At 38.3% G+C, this 22,947-nt stretch overlaps 1 protein-coding gene and 1 non-coding gene across 5 annotated transcripts in view; one reads left to right on the top strand and one right to left on the bottom strand.

The window, feature by feature from the left end:
- TMCC1 (transmembrane and coiled-coil domain family 1) overlaps positions 1-22,947 on the top strand; it is a 254,562-nt gene that overhangs the window by 70,927 nt on the left and 160,688 nt on the right. The gene's annotated exons all lie outside the window — the stretch shown is intronic.
- Positions 21,164-21,266, bottom strand: LOC116581658. The gene has a single exon (XR_004282150.1). It is a non-coding gene; the product is annotated as a U6 spliceosomal RNA (small nuclear RNA).

Below are 22,947 nucleotides of genomic sequence, written 5' to 3'. Positions count from 1 at the left end.
AGATTTCATTTTTTTTAATGACTAAATAATATTCCATCGTGTGTATATGCCATATCTTCTATATCCATTTATCCAAGTGTCAGTGGTCACTTGGGCTGCTTCCATTACTTGGCTGTTGTAAATAATGCTGCAATATACATGGTGCCTATATGTTTTCAAATTAGTATTTTTGTATTCTTTGAAGAAATACCTAGGAATGCAGTTACTGGATCCAATGGTAGTTCTATTTTTAATTACTTTAACTTAAAACCAGTGCCTTAACTTTTTAAAATACAAACCTATTGATTAGGCTTTTATACGTTTCTTGTGCTCATTGCATGGACTATAATTTCCATTTTAAAAATTTTTGTAAAGTGGAGTGATAACCTGGTAACACTTGGGAAGCAGCATGAGACAGACTCTAGATTTTTTCCCCCCAGACTCTTAGATTTTAATAATCTCTTGAAAGCCTTGCCCACTTTAACTTCATTTTTAAAAAAATTATGCTTTTTAAAAAATGTGCTTTTCTTGAGTCTTTCCAAAGCACCTTAGTTTTCATGAAACGAGCCCTTTTTATACTCTTATCTTATTGATTTATATAGTATTTAATGAAACCGTTTAATTATAGTGAATATAACAAAATGATGTGGGAGCATGATGTATATGAAAGTGTACCAGCCATGAACATTGATTATCTTGTGAATATAAAGTCTGCATATCTTTCAGAGAAAATGGAAAGTTTAAGAGTGATACAGCAAGTTGATTAAGTGGAGATTAGTCTGGAGACCTACTCTGTTGTATGTTAGTAAGAGAGAGAGATTGTTTCAAATTCTAAATACTGGCTTCTGTATTTTTTTTTTTAAGATTTTATTTATTTAACAGTCAGAGATCACAAGTAGGCAGAGAGGCAAGCAGAGAGAGAGGAGGAGAGTGGGCTCCCCACTAAGCAGAGAGCCTGACGCAGGGCTCGATCCCAGGACCCTGGGATCATGACCTGAGCCAAAGGCAGAGGTTTTAACCCAGAGAGCCACCCAGGCACCCCAGTGGCTTCTGTATTTTTGTCTTTTTTTTTTTTTTTTAACTCAAATATCTGAGGATAAAATGTTCTAATACTGGTGATAATTGTTTAAGTATGCTGATCTTTCTTTCTCTCTTTCTTTCTTTCTTTCTTTCTCTCTTTCTTTCTTTCTTAAAGATACATTTATTTGAGAGAGAATGAGAGAGGCAGAGAGAGAGAGAGCATGAGGTGGGAGAGTCAGAGGGAGAAGTGGACTTCCCACTGAGATGACGCAGGACTCATCCAAGGGGTCCAGGATCATGACCTGAGCCAAAGGCAATCGCTTAACCAACTGAGCCACCCAGGCATCCCAGTACACTGCTATTTCTGTCCATATATATTAACATTCTTATAGACGTGCATGTACATGTACCTGTGTACATACATAACCCTAAGACAAATGTGGATTGATTTTCCAGTATATCCATTGTGTTTGAAAGCCACCTGTGTCTGCCTTATCCATCTACCACATAACCAGTCTAGTTTTCAAAGTAGTGTCTTGGCCATTAAGCTAGATTCTTTTTTAATTCAGATTTGGGGGTGTCTGGGTGGCTCAGTGGGTTAAAGCCTCTGCCTTCGGCTCAGGTCATGATCCCAGGGTCCTGGGATTGAGCCCCGCATCGGGCTCTCTGCTTAGTGGGGAGCCCACTCTCCTCCTCTCTCTCTGCCTGCCTCTCTGCCTACTTGTGATCTCTGACTGTCAAATAAATAAAAATCTTTAAAAAACTCAGATTTGGGGCGCCTGGGTGGCTCAGTGGGTTAAGCCGCTGCCTTCGGCTCAGGTCATGATCTCGGGGTCCTGGGATCGAGTCCCGCGAGAGCCCGCTTCCCTCTCTCACTCTCTGCCTGCCTCTCTGCCTACTTGTGATCTCTGTCTGTCAAATAAACAAATAAAATCTTTAAAAAAAAACAAACTCAGATTTGGCAAATATTATTTGTGCCTAATATATAAAAAGCATGGTTTTGACCTCCTGATAGAAATGAGACGTGGGTAGAACTACAATCATGACATGTTGAACACGAAGGTTCTTATTCCCTTCCTTTTTGGATTTTCCAGTGAGTGTGTTTTTCCATAGAAAAATCTTATTACACATCGAGTCTGCTGCAATATTTGAAATGTGTTCTCCTCTAAAAAGTAAATATATGGGCACTTAATAAATAAATATATGCCATATATAGTTGATCAAATTATATCACTTGAAGGATCATCTTCATATTCACAAAGGTAGTTTTTTCTGTAAGTTCTTTGTGATTTGAAAATTAAATGTTTTGAATTGAAAAAAAACATGTTTAATGTAGAAAACATTGAATATAAGAAAATAAAAGAAGGAAAAACCAAAAATAAGTATTGCCAATATTTGGCACATTTTCTTAATATACTACTTACTTAAATATGAAAAAATATATAGGAGAAAATTTAAATTTGGTTCTATTAAGATTAGCTTTTTAAAATAAAACCAGATGGGCTGCCTGAGTGGCTCAGTGGGTCAAGCGTCTGCCTTTGGCTCAGGTCCTGATCTCAGGGTCCTGGGATTGAGCCCCGCATTGGGTTCTCTGCTCAGCAGGGAGCCTGCTTCCCCTCTCTTTCTGCCTGCTTCTCTGCCTACATGTGATCTCTGTCTGTCAAATAAATAAATAAAGGGCACCTGGGTGGCTCAGTGGGTTAAGCCGCTGCCTTCGGCTCAGGTCATGATCTCGGGGTCCTGGGATCGAGTCCCGCATCGGGCTCTCTGCTCAGCGGGGAGCCTGCTTCCCTCTCTCTCTCTCTCTGCCTGCCTCTCCATCTACTTGTGATCTCTCTCTGTCAAATAAATAAAAAATCTTAATAAATAAATAAATAAATAAATAAAATCTTTAAAAATTAAAGAATCTAAAACCAGCATCTTAATACTAAATGCATAATTTTATGTCTTTTTTATTCACATTCTATCTTGAACATTTTTAGATATCCGTAAATAATTCTTTTTTTTTTTTTTTTTAACACTTACTTATTTTAGAAAGAGTGAGAGCTGGGTGGAGGGAGGGAGAGGGAGAAACTTAAGCAGATTCTGTGTGAGGACAGAGCCCAGTATGGCCCTGAGATCATGACCGGAGCCAAAACCAAGAGTTGGATACTTAACTGACTGAGCTACCCAGGCGCCCCCGCAAATATTCTTTTATAGATTTTTATTGATTACATAATACTATAGCATAGTTTGTTGTAATACCATAGTTTATGGTAACTACTTTTATATACTGAGTAGGAGATAAATGAAAATATTTAAATTTCCAGTGTGATTTCCTTTATGTAGAATAATACATGGAATACTTATTAATCAAGAGATATTTAGGAGTGGTAATAATGATAACAATAGTTATATAAGTTCATTGTGTGCTTATTATGTGGCAGGCAAAATATTAAACACATTGGGGCACCTGGGTGGTTCAGTGGGTAAAACCTCTGCCTTTAGCTCAGGTCATGATCCCCAGAGTCCTGGGATCGAGCCCCGCATCGGGCTCTCTGCTCAGCATGGAGCCTGCTTCCTCCTCTCTCTGCCTGCCTCTCTTCCTACTTGTGATCTCTGTCTATCAAATAAATAAATAAAATCTTTAAAAAATATATTAAACACATTATGCTGTTTAATTCCAAATTCTTAATTCTAAAGCATCTCTATTTTTTTTCTTGATGAAGTAGCAGAGGCATAGAGAGAGTATACCATGGTTTCAGAACTTAAATACTTAATGTAAGCCATTTATATTTACATTTTGATGAGATATGTTTTAGTAACTACGATGTTCTGGGCATTATCTGATTCAAAAGCTGCTTTTACCTGCCATAACAGATTATCTCTCTATTTTAATACGCTGGATATTGGTCTGAGTATTTGGGAGATCCAAAAATGTACTTTTACTTTCTGTAGTTTAAAATGTGAACTTCTTTTATATGGATAATATGATAGAAACAATCAGTTACTGGCACTAAATTTTTTATTGGCACTAAATTTATGAAAATTTGTGGTTAGCATTTCTTACACAAAGATGATCTTATTTCAGATCCTTCTGAAATCCTTCAGACTTTTAAAAAATGGCTACTACATAAGATTGTTTCTCCTATTACCTGCTGTTCACCTTTAAAGTTCTCCGGAGTATCTGAAAAATTTCTGATCCTCGACTCAGTGAACTTACAGTCTAGTTGGAGGAATAACAAACAGTATAAAACATTACCTGGAGGCATCTGGGTGGCTCAGTTGTTAAGCATCTGCCTTCTGCTTAGGTGGTGATCCCCTGGTCCTGGGATCAAGTCCCTGGCAGGCTCCCTGCTCAGTGGGGAGACTGCTTCTCCCTCTTCAGTTCTCTCCTCCTTGTGTTCCCTTTCTTGCTATCTCTCTTTGTCAAATAAATAAATAAAATCTTAAAAACAAAACAAATAAAAGAGTATCTGTATAAGTGTAGGGACAAGTTGAGAAGATGAAAGATCCTTCTGGTTTGAAGTGAGTAGAAAGCTTAGAGGAGGAGTAGGAGGTAGCTGCATTGATTTGGATCTTACAGGAGAAATAGGATTTAGATATGTGAGTACGTGGGGGATAGAAGAAAGGGTTGTTTCAGAAAGGGGAATGAACAAGGAAAATAGAATTTATTGGCAGGATAGTTAATAGAGTGGTCAAAGAAAAATTCATGTCAGCTGCCTTAGGTCTTTTGGAATGAGAGTATAAACTTGTCTCTTTTTTTCTCTCATCATCTATTCAACATATTTGACCAAACTTCTGAGTGTTTGTTTTATGCAAGGTAAATTCTGATAAATGCTGTGGTGGACACACAGGTACATAACACTTGATTTCAGGGTCACACAACATGTAAATAAGGAGTGAAGATTTTGATTTCTATAGGCTAGTTCTCTTTCTTTAACACTCTGCTGCCCCCATATATAAGATAAGATAGAATGTGTTAAGTGCCACAAGCAATATAAAAATGTGTGTTTAGGGAAGGAGTAGTTAATTCTGTCCAGAGGAATCTGGGAAAGCTTTGAAAGAAGAGCTTGAGGATGTTGGTGTGGGTAATGGAGAGTGAGTTAAAGACTCTTCTATGTTAAAGACTCTTGCGAATAAAGTAAATTAGTGTTTTGTTAGTAAACATGCACTCTTTCAAGGTGTATGGACTTGAATGATAAGGTCTGTGACATTTTGGCTGATGTGTTGAGAGAAGGCCTAGAACTGTCCACACGGCTTGTAAGAGGTGCTACATCTTAGCTTTGATATCCCTCCCGACTTCTAGTAGGACACCATTTTGCATACAAATATCTTATGCAGAAATAGCATTTTAAGGTATTTTTTGCATAATGAGCAAATCCTTTTCTCTGCATCTTAAGTACTGAATCCTTTGGAATTTTAGCCGTAACTATACCACTCTTTTCACTCTTCTGTGAACTTAAATGCTGTCATATTTTCAGCTTCCACCAAAAATTGGTCTCCAACTGGAAACCTGTGATCTTCAGAATTAGTTATCTCCTTGTCTGTTAGTTATCTGCCTAGGTAATTCAAACTTTTCATTTCCAAATTTAAATTCATCATCATTTCTCATAAACCTTTTTATCTTCTTTTATGTTTTCTTAGTTGTTTCCAAACTTATGTGGATACAGAAGAAATCATTTAGGACACTAGTTGAAAATATAGTTTTTATGCGCTACTCCCAGAATTTCTGATTTAGGAGGTCTGGTATGGAGCCTGGAAAATCCCATTTATTAATTTATTTTTTATTTTATTTATTTTTTGACAGAGAAAGCGAGAGAGGGAACACAAGCAGGAGAGTTGGAGAGGGAGAAGCAGGCTCCCCGCTGAGTGGGGAGCCCGATGCACGGCTTGATCCCAGGACGCTGGGATTATGACCTGAGCTGAAGGCAGTTGCTTAATCAACTGAGCCATCCAGGTGCCCTGAAAATCCCACTTTAAATCAAGCTCCCAGATAATTCTAGTGCAATCAACCCATGAGTTTGAGAATCACTAGATCTGACTTTGTAAGTCACAAGTCACCCACGCTGGCAACCTTTGGAGTTATTCTGATCTCTTTCAGTCCTCAATCAGACAATCCCCAAATTGGCTCCTGTTCTCCATTCCTAAGTTAGTGCCTTATATTGGGCCTCCATCCATCATCTCATTGCCCTCTCAGATCCTTTCTATGTGCTGCATGCAGCCTCTGGGAACTACCTAAAACAAAGCAAATTGTGCCATTTCCACTGCTTAAAAACCTTCACTGGGTCCACCGTTATATGAGGAGTAAAAAAAGTTCCTTAAAATGACATGCAGGGGGACGCCTGGGTGGCTCAGTGGGTTAAGCCGCTGCCTTCGGCTCAGGTCATGATCCCAGCGTCCTGGGATCGAGTCCCACATCGGGCTCCTTGCTTGGCAGGGAGCCTGCTTCTCCCTCTGCCTCTGTCTGCCATTCTGTCTGCCTGTGCTCGCTCTCTCACCCTCTCTCTCTGACAAATAAATAAATAAAATATTAAAAAAAAAAATGACATGCAGGGCCTTCCACGATTTAGGCCATGTGGACTTCTTTATCTCACGCCATTCCCTGCCTCATACAGAACCTAGCCCTTGTTTCCCACAGTTTTTATTCTTCTGCAGTTTTCGTATTTACATATTATGGTTAATACTTTTAGTCCTTTATTTAGCAAATATATATGATCTGATATGTGCTAGGCACTGGATATTATGGTGAACAAAACCAGATGTGATTCTTGCTCTCATGGAGTTTATAATCAGATGGGGACACATATTAAAGAATCATTCAACACAAGTCTAAATTTTCAGCTGTGACAAGTGCTACTGGAGCCTGTCATAGGGACAGTTGACCTACTTAAGAAAGGCAGGGTATGACTTTCCTGAGGAAGTGGTCGAAAGAGATTGACAGGATAAACTGACGTTTATCTGAATGAGGTACCTGAGTTGCAGGTACAAAGGCCCTAAGAAGGGAGGAGTTTTGCTGCATATGAAGGATAGAATGGCAGGTATATATACTTGGTGTGTGTGCATGCATGCAAATGAATACTGGTTAAGGCTGGAGAGGTAGATAGGTGCAGTTCATACAGTGGTTTGCAGACAACATTAAGCAGGTTTTCTCCACCTAAGAAGGATGAGTAGCATCAAAGAATTTTAAGCAAGGCTTGGGGGCAGGGAGAGTGTAATATGAACTTTGTGATTATAGATGAGCACTGTGCTTACAGCATGAAGAGTGGATTGGAGTAGATTTAGACTGAATGCAGGTAGATGAGCCAGAAGGCTATTATAGCAGTCCAGGTGAGAGAGAACAGTAATTTAAATCAAGGGATTGATGGTAGAAGTGAAGACAAGAGATATGTGAGGACAGGGTATCTTATATTCCCTATGACTAAGGCTTCTGCCCTTGGTTTATATGTTCAGTGAATTAGTGAATAGTACATAGACATAGGGAACAAGAAAGGAGATCTAATTAGTGAGTTTGAGATCTAATTAGTGAGTTTAGTACATGGCTAAATCTTTGAAATGGAGTAAGCTTTCATTCATTCTATCATCAATATTTATTCAATACTACTATGTATTAGGCAATGTTCTAGGTAGTTTGGGTACCTCAGAAAACAAAACAGGGAGAGATTTCTGCCCTTATGGAGTTTTCTTTGTATTGAAGGAGATAGCATACAATAAATATAATAAATGAATTTTATGTTGTAAGATGATAAGTATTATGGAAAAAAATAAAATGAGAGAACAGAGATCCAGAGTGTATATGGAGGGGAGGTGAGTTGCAGTTTTGATTGAAGTGGAACGATAAGGGTAGGCCTCCTCAAGAAGGTGATATTTGAGTGAAGACTTCAGAAGATGAAAGAGTTAGTCATGTGGTGTGCTGTCTGGGGGATAAGTATTCAAGGGAAATGAAGTAACCTGAGGGTGGGAGCCTGTCTGACTGTCAAAGGAATGGCAAGGAAGCCAGTGTGAAAAAGCTGAGTGAGCAGGGGACCATAGTAAGAGACAGATCAGAGAGGTCACAGGTGGCCAGATCAGGTAGAGCTTCATAAACATTGTAAGGACTAAATGAGATGCAGAGCCATTGGGTGTTTTGAGCAGAAGAGTGGTATAATAATCTGACCTTTTTTTTTTTCCCCCAAGACTTTTTATTTATTTGACAGAGAGACAGCCAGAGAGGGAACACAAACAGGGAGTGAGAGAGGTTGAGAAGTAGGCTTCTTGCTGAGCAGGGAGCCTGACACATGGCTCCATCCCAGGACCCTGGGATCATGACCTGAGCGAAGGCAGATGCTTAAACTCCTGAGCCACCCAGGTACTTCCATCTGACTTATTTTTTTAAAGAATCACTCTGACTGCCACGTGAGTAGACTGCGGGGAGTCTAGAAGGAGAATGGGTAGAAGTCTCTTGTAGAATCTAGGCCAGAAATGATGATTGGCTGAAACCAGGGTCTTAGCAGCCTTGAACAGAGCTGTCAGATCAAAACAAGAGAATAACAATGATCCTTTTGAAGGTCCTGAATAGGATTTTCCCAAGGCAAGTGGAGTTGATTAGCAAGAGAGGGGTTCTCTATGAAGAAAGGATTAATGAGGGGCGCCTGGGTGGCTCAGTGGGTTAATACCTCTGCCTTCCACTTGGGTCATGATCCCAGGGTCCTGGGATCGAACCCCACATCGGGCTCTCTACTCAGCAGGGAGTCTGCTTCCTCCTCTCTCTCTCTCTGCCTGCCTCTCTGCCTACTTGTGATCTCTGTCTGTCAAATAAATAAATAAATAAATAAAATTTAAAAAAAGGATTAATGAGCTTTGATGTAAATTTTATGCAAGAACATAAAATATCTCATTAAAACTATTAAGTTATTGCAATAGAAGAAAGACCCAATGAAAGAATAAAAGCTTAAAGGATGCCTGGGTGGCTCAGTTGGTTAAGCATCTGTCTTTGGCTCAGGTCATGATCACAGGGTGCTGGGATTAAGTCCCACGTCAGGCTCCTTGTTCAGTGGAGAGCCTGTTTTTCCCTCTGCCTGCAGCTCTCCCTGCTTGTACTCTCTCTCTCTCTCACAAATAAATAAGTAAAATATTTTTTAAAAAATAAAAGCTTAGGATGGCTATGGAATGTTTGTTTTCATGCCTATAGGCTAGAGATAGGCCATGTTTTAAAGCAATGGTAACATTCAGAGTGGTCCTGAAGTCAGTATACATTTTATGGTATAAATTGAGATTTTTTTTTTAATTCATTTGACACAGAGAGAGAGATCACAAGTAGGTAGGGAGACAGGCAGAGAGAGAGGAGGAAGCAGGCTCCCTGCGGAGCAGAGAGCTTGATGCGGGGCTCAATCCCAGAACCCCAGGATCACAACCTGAGCCGAAGGTAGAGGCTTCAACCCATTGAGCCACGCAGGCGCCCCTAAAATGAGATTATTTGAGTAAGTGTTTTGACATTTCAGTGTAGTATATAAGTGTGCCTCAGTATTAGGATGCTGTTAATGTTTAACGATAAAGTAACATCAAGGGAAGAAACGGACAGTAGAATTAGGGTAGAAAGGAGGCCTTCAAATTCAGAATAGTTTAATTTGGTTCCCTCAAGTTTTTTTTACATATAATCCTTGTTTTGTGGTTAGTCAGACTTTGAAACACTCAGATTTCTTATAAGATTATTAAGTCAGATTTGAGGGTCTTTAATCCTCAAATTGAAGAGTAGAAAATAATTATCACCTTAAAATTTGCTTGATTATAACAGAAAACAATTTAAGAAGAAAAAGACTTCTATCTTGGATTTGGCATTTACTAGCTGAGTGATTTTAAGCAAGCTTATTACTTAACTATCTGAATTTTAGTGCTCTTGCCAACTTTGTTCTTTGAATTCATGGTGTAGGATATGAAAAACTAACTATACAGGTGAAAATGCAAACCTGGGTGAGCGCACTGAAAGCTTCCATGGTGATGTCTCTGTTTAAGTGCTCTTCTTTTATATCTGTTATTAAAGCACTGTGGGATCAGAAAAGGTTGTTTTTTTTTTTTTTTTCTATTGTTTGTTTTTCATACATTTGCTCAGTAAATGTTTATGAGTATTTGACCTAACATTGTTTTTGGTCAGTGCTTTACAAACTTTTTCTGTAAATAGCGGTATTTTTTACCATCTGGTCTCTGTTGCAACTGTTCAGCTCTGCATTGTAGCATGAAAGCAGCCACCCACAATGTGTAAATGGATACCTGGGTATGGCTGTGGTGCACAGTCTCTGGGCCATGGCCCATACTTTGTCTGCCCTGGTCTTAGGTACTAAGAATATATGAGTGAATAAAACAAATAAAGAATATTTGTGGGGCACCTGGGTGGCTCAGTGGGTTAAATCCTCTGCCTTCTGTTCAGGTCATGGTCTCAAGGTCCTGGGATCGAGACTCTCTGCTCAGCAGGGAGTCTGTTCCCCCCCCCCCCCTCTGCTTGCCTCTCTGCCTACTTGTGATCTCTGTCTGTCAAATAAATAAATGAAATCTTAAAAAAAAAGAATATTTGTCTTTGTGGAGCTTACTATATAGTAAGAGGAGGTAAATAAAAATGTAAATAAAATAGTTATCCCCTGCTTTTCAAAAGTTCACATTAAGCTTTTGCTTTCATGAAAGACCTATGTTAATGCTTGTTTGGCTAATGGAAAAAAAAATCTGAAGAGGAATTTTAGTTTTACAAACAAAGGTGAAAAGTGACAGTAGCATTCAGTGTTTATTTTGCAGTGAGCAGTTACAGAGGGCACATCCCTAGCAGTAAACTCCTTTCCTTTTAACCACACTCAGCATCGCAGCATTAACCTCTCATAGCTTTGAACTGTGTCTTAGCATCTGTGTGTTATCTCAATTTATTTTGTGCATCTGTTACTAAGATATGTCCTAGCGTGTCCGAAAAGCCTAAGAGGTTACTTTTTTTTTTTTTTTTAAAGATTTTATTTATTTATTTGACAGAGAGAGAGATCACAAGTCGGCGGAGAGTCAGGCAGAGAGAGAGAGAGAAGCAGGCTCCCGCTGAGCAAAGAGCCCGATGCGGGGCTCGATCCCAGGACACTGAGATCATGACCTGAGCCTAAGGCAGCGGCTTAATCCACTGAGCCACCCAGGCGCCCCAAGAGGTTACTTTTTGAGTCTGGGGATGATCAGAAATATTTTCACATAAGTTAATGGTAATTGTTTCCTTGCTTTACATCATTCAGCTTACAGAAATTTTCATATGAATGCTGTATTTTGGATAGTGTGAGAAATCTTTATACAATATGACAGTTGTGATGGGAGATGAATTCTAGAGCAGGAAATTTTAAGCACTTCTTGATACGTGGGCAAGTATCTGAAGGATGGGAGGAAACCAAAGAGATATCTAGGGGGAAAAGCAAGCCGGGCAGAGGGAAGAGCAAAGGGAAAAATTCTAAAAGCTGCTGCTGTAAAGAAATTTTACTGAAATTGGTTTTTCTTGGCATTGTTAAGGGGAGGGGTTGGTAATGCACATCAAGGCCATCAGTCATAACCTCTTATCTATGCATGCCAGATAGGTGAGGAACAACCTTTGGAATGGGTCTTGCTAAGGATTTCATTTATGTATATTAAATTTATGTTGTATGGTTTAAATGCTAATGCTTTTCACATTGTGAAAAATTCAACTGGTTAAGATTTAAAGATCTTACTGGCTTTATTCAACAATTCGCAACTTGGGCATCGTCCATTATAGCAAATTTAGGAGCTCTGAAGAGCTATACAAAGTTTTATAGACAGAAAGGACCAGATACAAGAATGTTTCATTAGGCAAAAATTGGATTGATATTACAGTGTTACTTTCCCTGAAGGGAAATCTCAGGAGTTACTAGGCAGATTACCTAACTAATCCTGATCAGGTAATTCCTGATTTGTTGGTGTAAAGAGCACCTTTCTGGGAGAGGTGACTGTAATTAGATTCTCAGGTTGATAACGTGGGGTTTAATGTATGTGACTCCATTTTGAGCCAGTTGTCTTGTTTTTAACAAACTTAGATCCCATATATGTGGTTTTTAGAATAGTCATGTCAGTTGCCTGTTCTCAGGTATAATTTCAGGTACTCAAGTACCTGTTCTCCCAAAGTATATTTGTCCACCTTTTCACATTCTATTTATGTACACATTTGAATATACATAAATACTTATACTATTCAGGCACATTTCTAAATATGGAACTTGAAGTTGTCTTTTTCATTAAGTGGGACATTTCTTTATACTGAAGATTTTTTATTCCACCAATAACTATTTCTTAAGTACTCCTGAGTTGGAGATTAGCACTTTAAGAGATATGAGAGCTACATACAAATTGTGTTACAGTCTTATTCTCAAATTGCTTACAGTCCTGTGGGGTGGCAAGTTTTATGATTTATGTAAGTGGCAACTGAAGAAGCAGAGTGATGTGTAATCAAGCCCAGAAGTCAGGGGCCTTCAGTTATAGATTCTGAGAATGACTTGTTTCTGTTATTAAATACCAGTGTAACCTTAAACAAAATTAAATTCCATAGGTTTTATTTCCTTCATTTTTCAGATGAGGTCATTGTACTATAATAAGTCACTTCTAATTTGAAAATGCCACAAATTAAACTTGTACTTCACAGTCTTTTTCATGGCACACATAGAAAATTAAAATATCGGGGCACCTGGGTGGCTCAGTTGGTCAAAGCCTTTGCCTTTGGCTCAGGTCATGATCTCAGGGTCCTGGGATCGAGCCCTGCATCAGGCTTCTGCTAAGCAGGGAGCCTGCTTCCTCCCTCCCTCTCTGCCTGCCTCTCTGCCTGCTTGTGATCTCTCTCTGTGTCAAATAAATAAATAAAATATTTTTTAAAAAAAGAACTTTAAAAAAAAAAAAGAAAATTAAAATATCTGTTCAGCACAGCAAGGTAAAGTGATGACATGTTCATAGCCAGGGTAGTTGATCTGGTCCCACTAGGCTCTGTTTGGCCACCTGAAGGTCTGAGTTGGTTAGTATCTACCACATAATTATAACCCATCCTTGTGGTTAAAAGCTTCAATAGAGAGGACAGTATAAAATCTTATGTTACTGAGTCAAGGGCCATAGAAGTTCAGAGATGGGGGGAGCTAAGTACAGGTTTGTGTTACTGATAGGGACTTTATAGAGCATGTGCTCCTTGGAGGTTGACTTAGGAATATGAGACACAGTAAGAAGAGATCTTCTCCATCTTAAGACAACATAATACATGTGAATTTCAAGTTTCAAAATAGCTAAGATGTGCTTGTTTGTTTGCTTATGAGAAAGAGAAAGAGAGATCGCACATAGGTGAGGGGGAGGGAGAGAGAATCCCAAGTAGTCTCCATGCCCAGAGCAGAGCTCAACATGGGGCTTGATCTCACGACCCTGAGATCATGACCTGAGTCAAAAGCAAGAGTCAGATGTTTAACTATCTGAGCTGCCCAGGTGCCTGAGATGTACTTTAGAGTTTTATTCTTCTTGGAGAAAACAAAACAAAACAAAACAAAACCCCAATTGTGAGTCTCTGGAGGGCTAGGACCATGTATTAGTTATCTTTATTTCCTACCTAGCACCCTAAGCCTCTAACCATTATGAGGTCTAGAAAAGCATTTAGAGGAAGTAATAAGAGAAGATTGGAAGAGTGTATAACTATGTATAGCCAATTTTTAAAAATTTCTCTTTAGGGGAGAGGAGTTTGATTTAGTATTATAACTGCAAAACTAATTTGGATGATGTGATTGGAAATAAGAAGCCCTCAGTATGGATTGAAAGGTGGTTGCATATTGAAAATGTATGTACGTATTTATTAATTTTTTATTGTTTTATTTTTTTAAAAAATTATTTATTTGACAGAGTACAAGCAGATGAAGTGGTAGTCAGAGGGAGACCTCTGTGAAATGTATTTTTAAAAATAGTTATGTTCAAGATGGAATGAAATAGGGAAAAAAAAAAACAGTTAAGGTATCAGGGAGCTCAGCTGAGAAGTTATTATCATGTAGTGTAAGCATCTACCAGCTTCTGAAACAAGATTTAATTGTTTATATCTATGGGAAAAGTCCTTTTGAATGTCAGTGTTAAAAGTGGTTTATAGGGGCGCCTGTGTGGCTCAGTGGGTTGGGGCCTCTCCCTTCGGCTCAGGTCAGAATCCCAGTGTCCTGGGATCGAGCCCCACATCGGGCTGTGTGCTCCGCAGAAAGCCTGCTTCCTCCTCTCTCTCTCTGCTTGCCTCTCTACCTACTTGTGATCTCTGTCTGTCAAATAAATAAATAAAGTCTTTTAAAAAAAAAGTGGTTTATAGAAGAGACTCTTAATCTCACAAAACAAAACAAACTGAGGGTTGCTGGAGGGAGGGAGGTCTGGAGAGGGTGGTAGGGTTATGGACATTGGGGAGGGTATGTGCTATGGTGTGTGCTGTGAAGTGTGTAAACCCGGCAATTCACAGACCTGTACCCCTGGGGCTAATAATACATTATATGTTTATAAAAAAATTTAAAAATTTAATAATAAAAAAATGGTTTATAGATTCCCAGACCGGCCACCAAATTCCATTCCTCCAAAATCTAGGTGAAATATTATACACTATTTCACAATTACTGTGGTGACTAAACAGTGAAAAAATACTAATTAATGTTGTTTAAATACTCCTTATTTTATAAAACAGTAATAATAAATGAGATTTTTTTTTTTTTTGCCATTAATTCTGAGAAAGAATAAGCTTAGTAAAAGGGAAATGTGAAGGTAATGCAAACTTTGGAAGCTAATGAAGGGAAAGTTCAAAGTTAGTCATCCTAGTTCTCTGTTAAGGTTACTATCACTTCAGAGCTCACTATATCATATTCCTGTTAATAGGTGAATTTAGGAAAAAAAGTATATTTTATTAGGCTGTAGTTAGGGAAGTTTTGTGGGCTACTTACAGTATGGACAGAGAGAAGGAGAATTTTTTTGTAATATTGGCTGGAAGGGGTTGGGACAGGCAGGTAGGGTGGAAAGGAAAGGTAGAATTACTCTTCTGGTAATCCTCTCTGTTTGGTGGCTGAGAGCCCAAATGTTGGGATGATTTCACACTGAAAAGACTGAATCAACCTGACAGAATCATGATTTCCAGGTCTGCATATGGATTTTCCATGAAACAGAAGTGGACAGCTCTGGGCAGAGGACAAGGGAAAGGCACTGCCTTTCCCCATACTGGAGGTCCCATGTAGCACTGTCCCAGCTGCTTTTTCTGCCTCTAGGCTGGCAAATCAGGAGCAGAAGCAGCTTCAGGCTGCTTTCCTGGGCCCATATCTCCACAAGGTGGAATCGGGGCTGGGAATGCCCACAAGGACTTCGCACCAAGGCCAACACTGGCTGAGACACAGAGAGCTCAGTGCCTGCTGCTTTCTGGAGTCCATTTTTTTTTTTTTTTTTTAAAGATTTTATTTATTTATTTGACAGAGAGAGAGAGAGAGATCACAAGTAGGCAGAGAGAGAGGTGGAAGCAGGCTCCCCGCAGAGCAGAGAGCCTGATGCGGGGCTTGATCCCAGGACCCTGAGATCATGACCTGACCCGAAGGCAGAGGCTTAACCCACTGAACCACCCAGGCACCCCTCTGAAGTCCATCTTTGGGTTAGCTCTCCAAACCCCTTTTTCTTTCTCATTCTCAATCTTATTCTTAAAATTTTTAAGATAATATGTAGATTTAGAATTTGAAGTTTACCCAGAGTTTATAAATAAGGGATTCTGCCTCCTTGGTAAATCACAGCAGGATGGCATCCAGCTGTGTTCATATGAAAGCGAGTTTTTTGTTGTTGTTGTTGTTTTTTAAGTATGCTCCACGCGGGGCTTGAACTCACAACCCCGAGGTCAAGACCTGAGCTGAGATCAAGATTGGGATATCTAAATAACTGAGCCACCCAGGCACTCCCTAAAGGGAGATCTCTAAGATTGAATTAGCTGCTCTATGAGCACAACCTGAAACTCAGGAGTACTGTTCTTCAAGTGCAGAAGAAATGAGGTGGTGGGAGAGGTAATTCCTATTGCTAACCACCAGGTGGTGCCCCTAGGCCAAGATCAGCAGGTGAAAGTGTCTGTCCTCACTGTCCTGTGGACAAGATATTAGTAAATAAAGGATTATGACTTGAGAAGTAACTAGCAGAGGATATCATTAGGATATGAGCTAGATTAAGTATGATGACTATGATATAGTCATAGTGGGTGTCATTTGTAAATATCAAACTGAAATGATAACTATGGAAATGAATAGATAATAGAAGACTTAGGTAAAACTTAATGACAGTTAGAATTTTAAAATCTTAAAGGTAAAAAAAAATTAAGACCTAAAGATTTGTTTGGGAGAAGTAGTAAGATAATGTCCATTTTCCACAAAATAGCTGAAAAATTAAAATTTATAAGGAGCACCAATAGAGATCTCTGTTTTCTGTGTATTTAGGGTCAGGTAGGTGGCACTGTCAAGGGAATATTTTTTTCTTGTCAAGGAAATAATATGAACTTGGAAAAGTAGGAATAAGCCAGATATGGAGATATATTTTAGCTCTTTAGTTATTTTCTGTTAAAGGTACCTTATAGAGCAAAACGTGGTTGCCAAAATAAGTAACCTTTAGGTTTATTGACCCTAGTTCAGAGGTCCAGAGTGTGTATGTTTCTTTTAATATAGTTATTTATGTGGTGATCCAAGAGATATTTTGATTATGCTTAATGATCTTATATTGACATTTAATGTGGTTGTCATAAGGGTGAAATTGAAGGTATATCTAGGGTGTTCTTGAACTTGGTAAATATGTTTTACAAAGTTATCTTAAGGATGCCTCTAAAAGGTTTTGTTTTCTTTTCTTTTTTTCTTTTGGTTATATTTTTAAAAATATGAGTTATATTCCTCTGTTTAGAACAGCAGCTTTTGTGATGAAGGCTCAACTTAAAGCACTGTTGAGTTCACTCTTCACTTTAGATCTAACCTCCTTTTCCTTTACATTGTTAAACAGGTATAGACTTCAGAGTAATTAGATCTCTAAAGGAGCATAATACATGACCTCACTTCTGCTTTTCCCTTTTATTCACAAGGGATTTGTGTACTTTATCAGTAGCCTTGAATCTTAGCTGTGGGAGGTAGTTTTGGCATCCAGGGTCCCGTTACTCTTTTGTTTATCCATAACACTATTAAATTGTCTTCTCTTGTGGCCATTAGTTTCCAAAGACTCATAGGTAGATAAATAGATAATCTAGACAGAAGGACAGACCAGGATCATGTATTATATAAGGTAATCAGTAGAACAGATTGATTTTTTTTTTCTTCCAGAGATCATAGTACAACATTTTATCTCAAGAAAGATAGGCAACTTTGGCAGGTTAGCACAATGTTGGACTTAGCAAGTATTTGTTAAAAATTGACTTATTTTGATACTACATCATGACTTGTGATCTTGTCAGTCAATAAAAGCAGACTAGGTTTCACTTTGGTCCTTTCATACTTTAGGGTCACAGTATATATTCACATTGATTTGTGTCTCTTATTTTATATATAGATGGACTTCGAAAATACCCTTTTCCTAAATAGAATCATTTTAGATATATAACAGATGTTTGATTTTAAAAATTAATCTTGGGGCACGTGACTCAGTTGGTTAAGCATCTGATTCTTGATTTTGGCTCAAGTCGTGATCTTAGGGTTGTGAGATTGGGCCTCGCATTGGGCTCCACACTGAGTATGGAGTCTGCTTAAGATTCTCTCTCTCTCTCTCTCCCTCTGCCTCTCCCCACCTCAAAAAAATTTTTATCTTATGACAAGTCTCTTTGTAAAAAGAGTTAGCAAGGGTTTATTGGTTTGTATAGTATAAGAATATTCACACTTCCAGCCAAAGATCAAGTCAAATATTTATCAAGAACTGAAAAACGCATAGTAACATCTGACTGGGATGAGGAGCCCTGACTCAGATTTCAAAGTTGTAATAATGAGGAAGTGAAGAATTTAGAAACTTTGGGTTACAAAATGAGTCCCTTGCAACACAAATGATTTTCAGCCAGTAGGTCCTGGCTGTTGCCAAGTGATTAGCAAAGACTCAGACTGCTAAGCTTTAGGGACAGTCTTAACTAAACTCCTCATTTTACAGGCCCAAGGATGTTAAAACCTGTTTGAGGTTATACAGCTGGTTATGAATTATACCGGTTCCAGATCCCTGGGTCCCCTCTAATTCTGTGTTTATTAGCATTCTTGCCTTTTTATCTTTTTGATCTTGTCAGAGAATTGAAGAATACCAGTTCTTTCAAGCAGGAGACAAGAAAAGGAGAAAATAAAGTTGTTTGGTTTTTTTTTTTTTCCTTTTTCAGCTAGCAACTGGATCAGCTTGTTTGAATGAGGGCAGAAATCTAAGAATAGTGACAAAGACTGATTTCATTCTACCTGTTTGGTTTCTTATGCTATTATTTTTAAATAATTCTTGTCTTCTTTTTCAGATGAGTAATAATGGAAATAAAGTACTGCAATGATTCCTTAGAGTTATTTTAATACTATTCATCATTAAAATATGAGCAATGACTTTCTGGATTCTCACATACCTAAACAAAATAATAAGAAAATGGAGTAATTATTTACAGGGCCTAAGATAAGGCTTCTTCTGTTTACTGAGATAACCAGTTAAATATACAGTCTCTGTGAAGTTCTTTCTGCATTGGGAAGTTGAGGGTGGGGTTGAAGAGAGCTCATTGTAGTCTCACACTAACCACAAAATAATGTTGGAGAATTACAGTTAAGTAAGGGGAATGAAGGTAAGAACCATCCCTCTTATCATCTTTCTTACTGCCCTAAGGTACCAAGAAACCTGCCCTGAGAATATTGAATTTTAGGGACTCATTCAGTAATTGAGACTCTTTTCCATGTAGTTGGTAGTGATCTTTGCAGGGATTTTGTGTGTGTGTGTGTGTGTGGAGGTGGATTTGTTTTAATGTATTATGTGGGATCCTACTCAGCTTATTGAGTATCTAATGTATGCAAGATCTTATTTATGTATATGATGTAATTTACATTGCATGTCTGCTTTTTGAGGTAGTTCTGATCTCCCTTTTTAAAAATTTTTATTTTTTTACAAATGAAGTAAGTAGAACTTAGGGAAAATTTTAAACTTGCTTAAGACTAGAGAGCTAGTACATGGCTAAATCTAATTTTTTGTGCTCATTCTATAGCACAGATGCCTCAATATTGTACATTTTTATCATGTACTTAGTGTGAGGGGTGTGTATAATAGAAAGGCAGAGGGTATAGAAGATCTTAGAAAGATCTAGACTGCCAAAACATGTCAACTGGATGCCTGCATCTAAGGAAACTAATTTTCCTGAAACACCTAAAGAAAAAAAATTAAACAATTTGTCTTAACAATTAAAATAAGATTTGAAGTCCAATAATTAGCTCTTATAGTAGAAATGAATAAGTAGAGATTTAGATAAAGGAGTAGAAGTTTTCGATTGCTTTCCACATCCACTGTCAAAATACTACAGTGAAATTGCGGGAAATCCAGAAGCCACCAATCTTAACCTCAAAACAGGGCTTTAAAGTAGGAAGTACAAGGTTATTTATCTTCCCTTCAGGTAATCTGACTGGGTAGGTAACCCAGTAGTAGCAATGATTCTTATTTTTTAAATTTATTATGATTATTATTATTTAAGAACCCCAGTACAGGACTCAAACTCAAGACCTGAACTGAGATCAAGAGTTGGATGCTTAACCAACTGAGCCACCTGGGTACCTTAGCAATGGTTCTTTTTAATTCTCTGCTTTTAGGGTTTTGCCCCTGCCAAGTTGCTACAGCTGTCTGACAGGTAAGACAAGAATTCTGGTGCATTGTCCTAAAGGAAGTTCCACTTACCTTTTTGACCTTTCATTAACACAATGTTTTAGGTTGGAAGGGACTTCTACAGTTATTTTATTCGCTCTCTGTAACATTCTCCCCAAGTGGTTATCTTCCCTTTCAGAATCTCCCAAAGAAGCCCATTCTTCTATGGGTTCCTCTGTTAGACAAATCTAATATATTAAACTGAAATCTATATTAAATTGTATTTTTCCAGTTCGTATATATTGCCTCTGCAGAGGGGGATTTCTTCCCCTCCTCTGCTCTCCCCTCCCCTCTCCTCCCGTTCTTTCTTAAAGATTTTGTTTATTTGACAGAGAGAGCGAGCAAGAGAGACACAGAGAGCAAGCACAGGCAGGGGGAAGGGCAGTTAGGGGAGATGCAGGCTCCCTGCTGATGTGGGGCCCTATCCGAGGATCCTGGGATCATGACCTAAGCTGCAGGCCACTGCTTAACCCACTGAGCCACCCAGGTGCCCCAGGGCTTCTTTCAGAAAGTGTTTCTGAAGAATCCCTTTTCTAGGTAAATAATTCCTAATCCTTGGGGCTTCCTCCCTCCTCCTCTACCCTCCCTTGCCCTGCTCTGTCTTCCCCTCCCCTCCCCTCCACCCCCTTCTCTTCCCTCCCTTCCCTACCTTCCTACTTAACCTACCTATCTTCCTTGATTTTATTTATTTATTTGACAGAGAGAGAGTACGCATACCAGCAAGGGGAGCAGCAGGCAGAGAGGGAGAGGGAGAAGCAGGGAGCTCAATGCAGGGCTCTATCCGAGGACCCTGGGATCATGACGTGAGCTGAAGGCAGGTGTATAACTGACTGAGCCACCCAGGTGCCCTGGATATTCTGTTTTATTTTTTAATTCAGCAAATATTTAGTGCTCCAAGCATTCTAAGTGCTAGAATGCAATAGCGAATCCTTAGTATAAATGCTGTACTGTGAAATACTATTATCTCTATTTTATAAGTGAGGAAAACAGAACGTTGAGGTTGAAATGACTTACCAAATTCACACAGTTGGTTAGAAGTTTACTGGATATCAGAAGCATGCCTTTCTAGCTCCAGAAGTTGTGCTTTTGACCACTACTGTTGTTGTGGGTTTTGCTAAGATAACCTCATAGCTGCCATCCATAATAGTCTAGAATAGATAGGTCAAGGAGAAAGTTGACCTAAAGAGTGGCTTAAAAATACTTTCTAGCTATGCGAGTCAGGATTCTTGGGATACTGAATGAACTGGGAGCCTCCTGGACTCCACTGGAAAACTACATAGCAGGTAGATTCTTTAGATCTATATCTAAATTTGAGGTTTCAGCAATTCACTAAGGACTCCAGAAGTCCATGACAAATATGGAATGCTTCATAATTTGAATATCATCCTTGTGCTTGGGCCATGTTAATCAATTGTATTGTTCCATTTTTGTATATATGTTGCTGAAGCAAGCACTGGGGCGTTCTTCCATATCATGGTTTTGAATACTTAGTCATACTGGTCTATCAACTCTTGGTTATTCTAGTTCTTTAGTAATTCTCTTAAATTAGTCTCTAGAACAACATAATGCCCAGAAATGGATATGGCAGGAACTAGAACTGAGCTGTTTATTACTTTCCTAATTCTAAGGTACTGTTTGGTTCTTCCGATGTACACACCTCCATTTTGAAATTTTTTCCCCTTTTGCAGTCTGACTTATTTTTCATATCTTTAACTTTCATTTGGTGAAATCCATAGAATTTATTTCAGCGCAATTAAAATTAAGCATGACAGGTGCTTAGTAACTTTGGGAATGTTAGAAAAGACTTTTCTGAAGAACTTCTAAAATATTTGCTTTTAAGAGTGAGATGCTTTCAAATTATATCTTTTAATGTAGTGTTAAAGGTGGGGAATGTCACTTAATATTTCCTACACTTGCAACCTAATTTTTCTTATTTTATATTTGTAGTATTATTTAATGTATGGACATGATCAAATGAGAATAATCAAGAGTTTTGTGGGGTGTTTAATAATCTAGTCATTTTTATACTTAGATCTTCAGGAATTTCTGTTTTTAAGTCATTGCTCAGTTCTTTTTATTTTTGTTTTGTTTTTTCAAAGTAGGCTCCATGCCCAGCATGGACCCCAAAATGGGGCTTGAACTCAGGACCCTGAAATCAAGACCTGAGCTGAGATCAAGAGTCGGATACTTAACCAACTGAGCCACCCCAGGCACCCTAACATTATCTTCTTTAATGTCTGTTTGGTTATACTTGAAATCCAAAGAGGTTTTGTCTTAAAAACAAAACAAAACAGTAATTCCCAGCTCAGAATAATAGAAATTTCAGCCTACTGCAATAGAAGTCGTCTTTGGGATTGCACTAAAGTGTCTGTCAGGAAATCAGATGTGATGACAGGGGAGTGGTCTAGGTCTGTAGGGGACAAAGAGGAGGAAATTCTTGTTAGCCATTTAGTTTCTCTTGGGGGAAGTAAGATAATAAATGTTGCTTACCTGTCATTTGTGATGTCATGATCTTATACTTTACAGAGATTTTTTTAAAAAATAGTATTGACACTTTCATGGAGGCTTAGAAAAATTTGATCTTACAGTGCAGCAGTATTTGACATTTGAATATTGCTTTCCTGGTTTGGATGTGAAATTTTTTAGTTGGAGAGTTATTCTCGTATTTGATTTCTGAGCTAGAATCTTAATCAGATGTTGGCAATTAATTTGAACATAAATCATTTTAGCAAATATCAGTAGCAGGGAATTAATTCATTTCCTGGTTTACTTGGGAAGGATGTTACTAGGAAGATTTCTAGAAGCCCTCTGCTGATATCTTCTGGTATTGCTGAGAGTAACGTTTGATGAAATAACACACTAATTCTTCTGTATTATACTAGTGATTCTTACTGCCTGCAGTATATTTTAAACATAATTTTCTCGCTCATGCTCTCTCTCACTAATAAATAAATAAAATCTTCAAAACAAAACAAAACATAATTTTCTTGGTTAATACTAATGTAATCCCAAAGTCTTATTTTTAATTATCAACCAGGTTATGGAACTAATTCTTTTGTTTTTATTGAAGTATAATTGACATATAAAATCCTGTTAGTTTCAGATGCACATTACAGTGATTCGATATTTTCTTAC

This window comes from Mustela erminea, chromosome 1 (genome assembly GCF_009829155.1).
Source record: "Mustela erminea isolate mMusErm1 chromosome 1, mMusErm1.Pri, whole genome shotgun sequence".
NCBI classification, from domain to species: domain Eukaryota; kingdom Metazoa; phylum Chordata; class Mammalia; order Carnivora; family Mustelidae; genus Mustela; species Mustela erminea.
The sequence above is the reverse complement of the archived record's forward strand: the minus strand, read 5'-3'. Positions and strand labels throughout refer to the sequence as shown.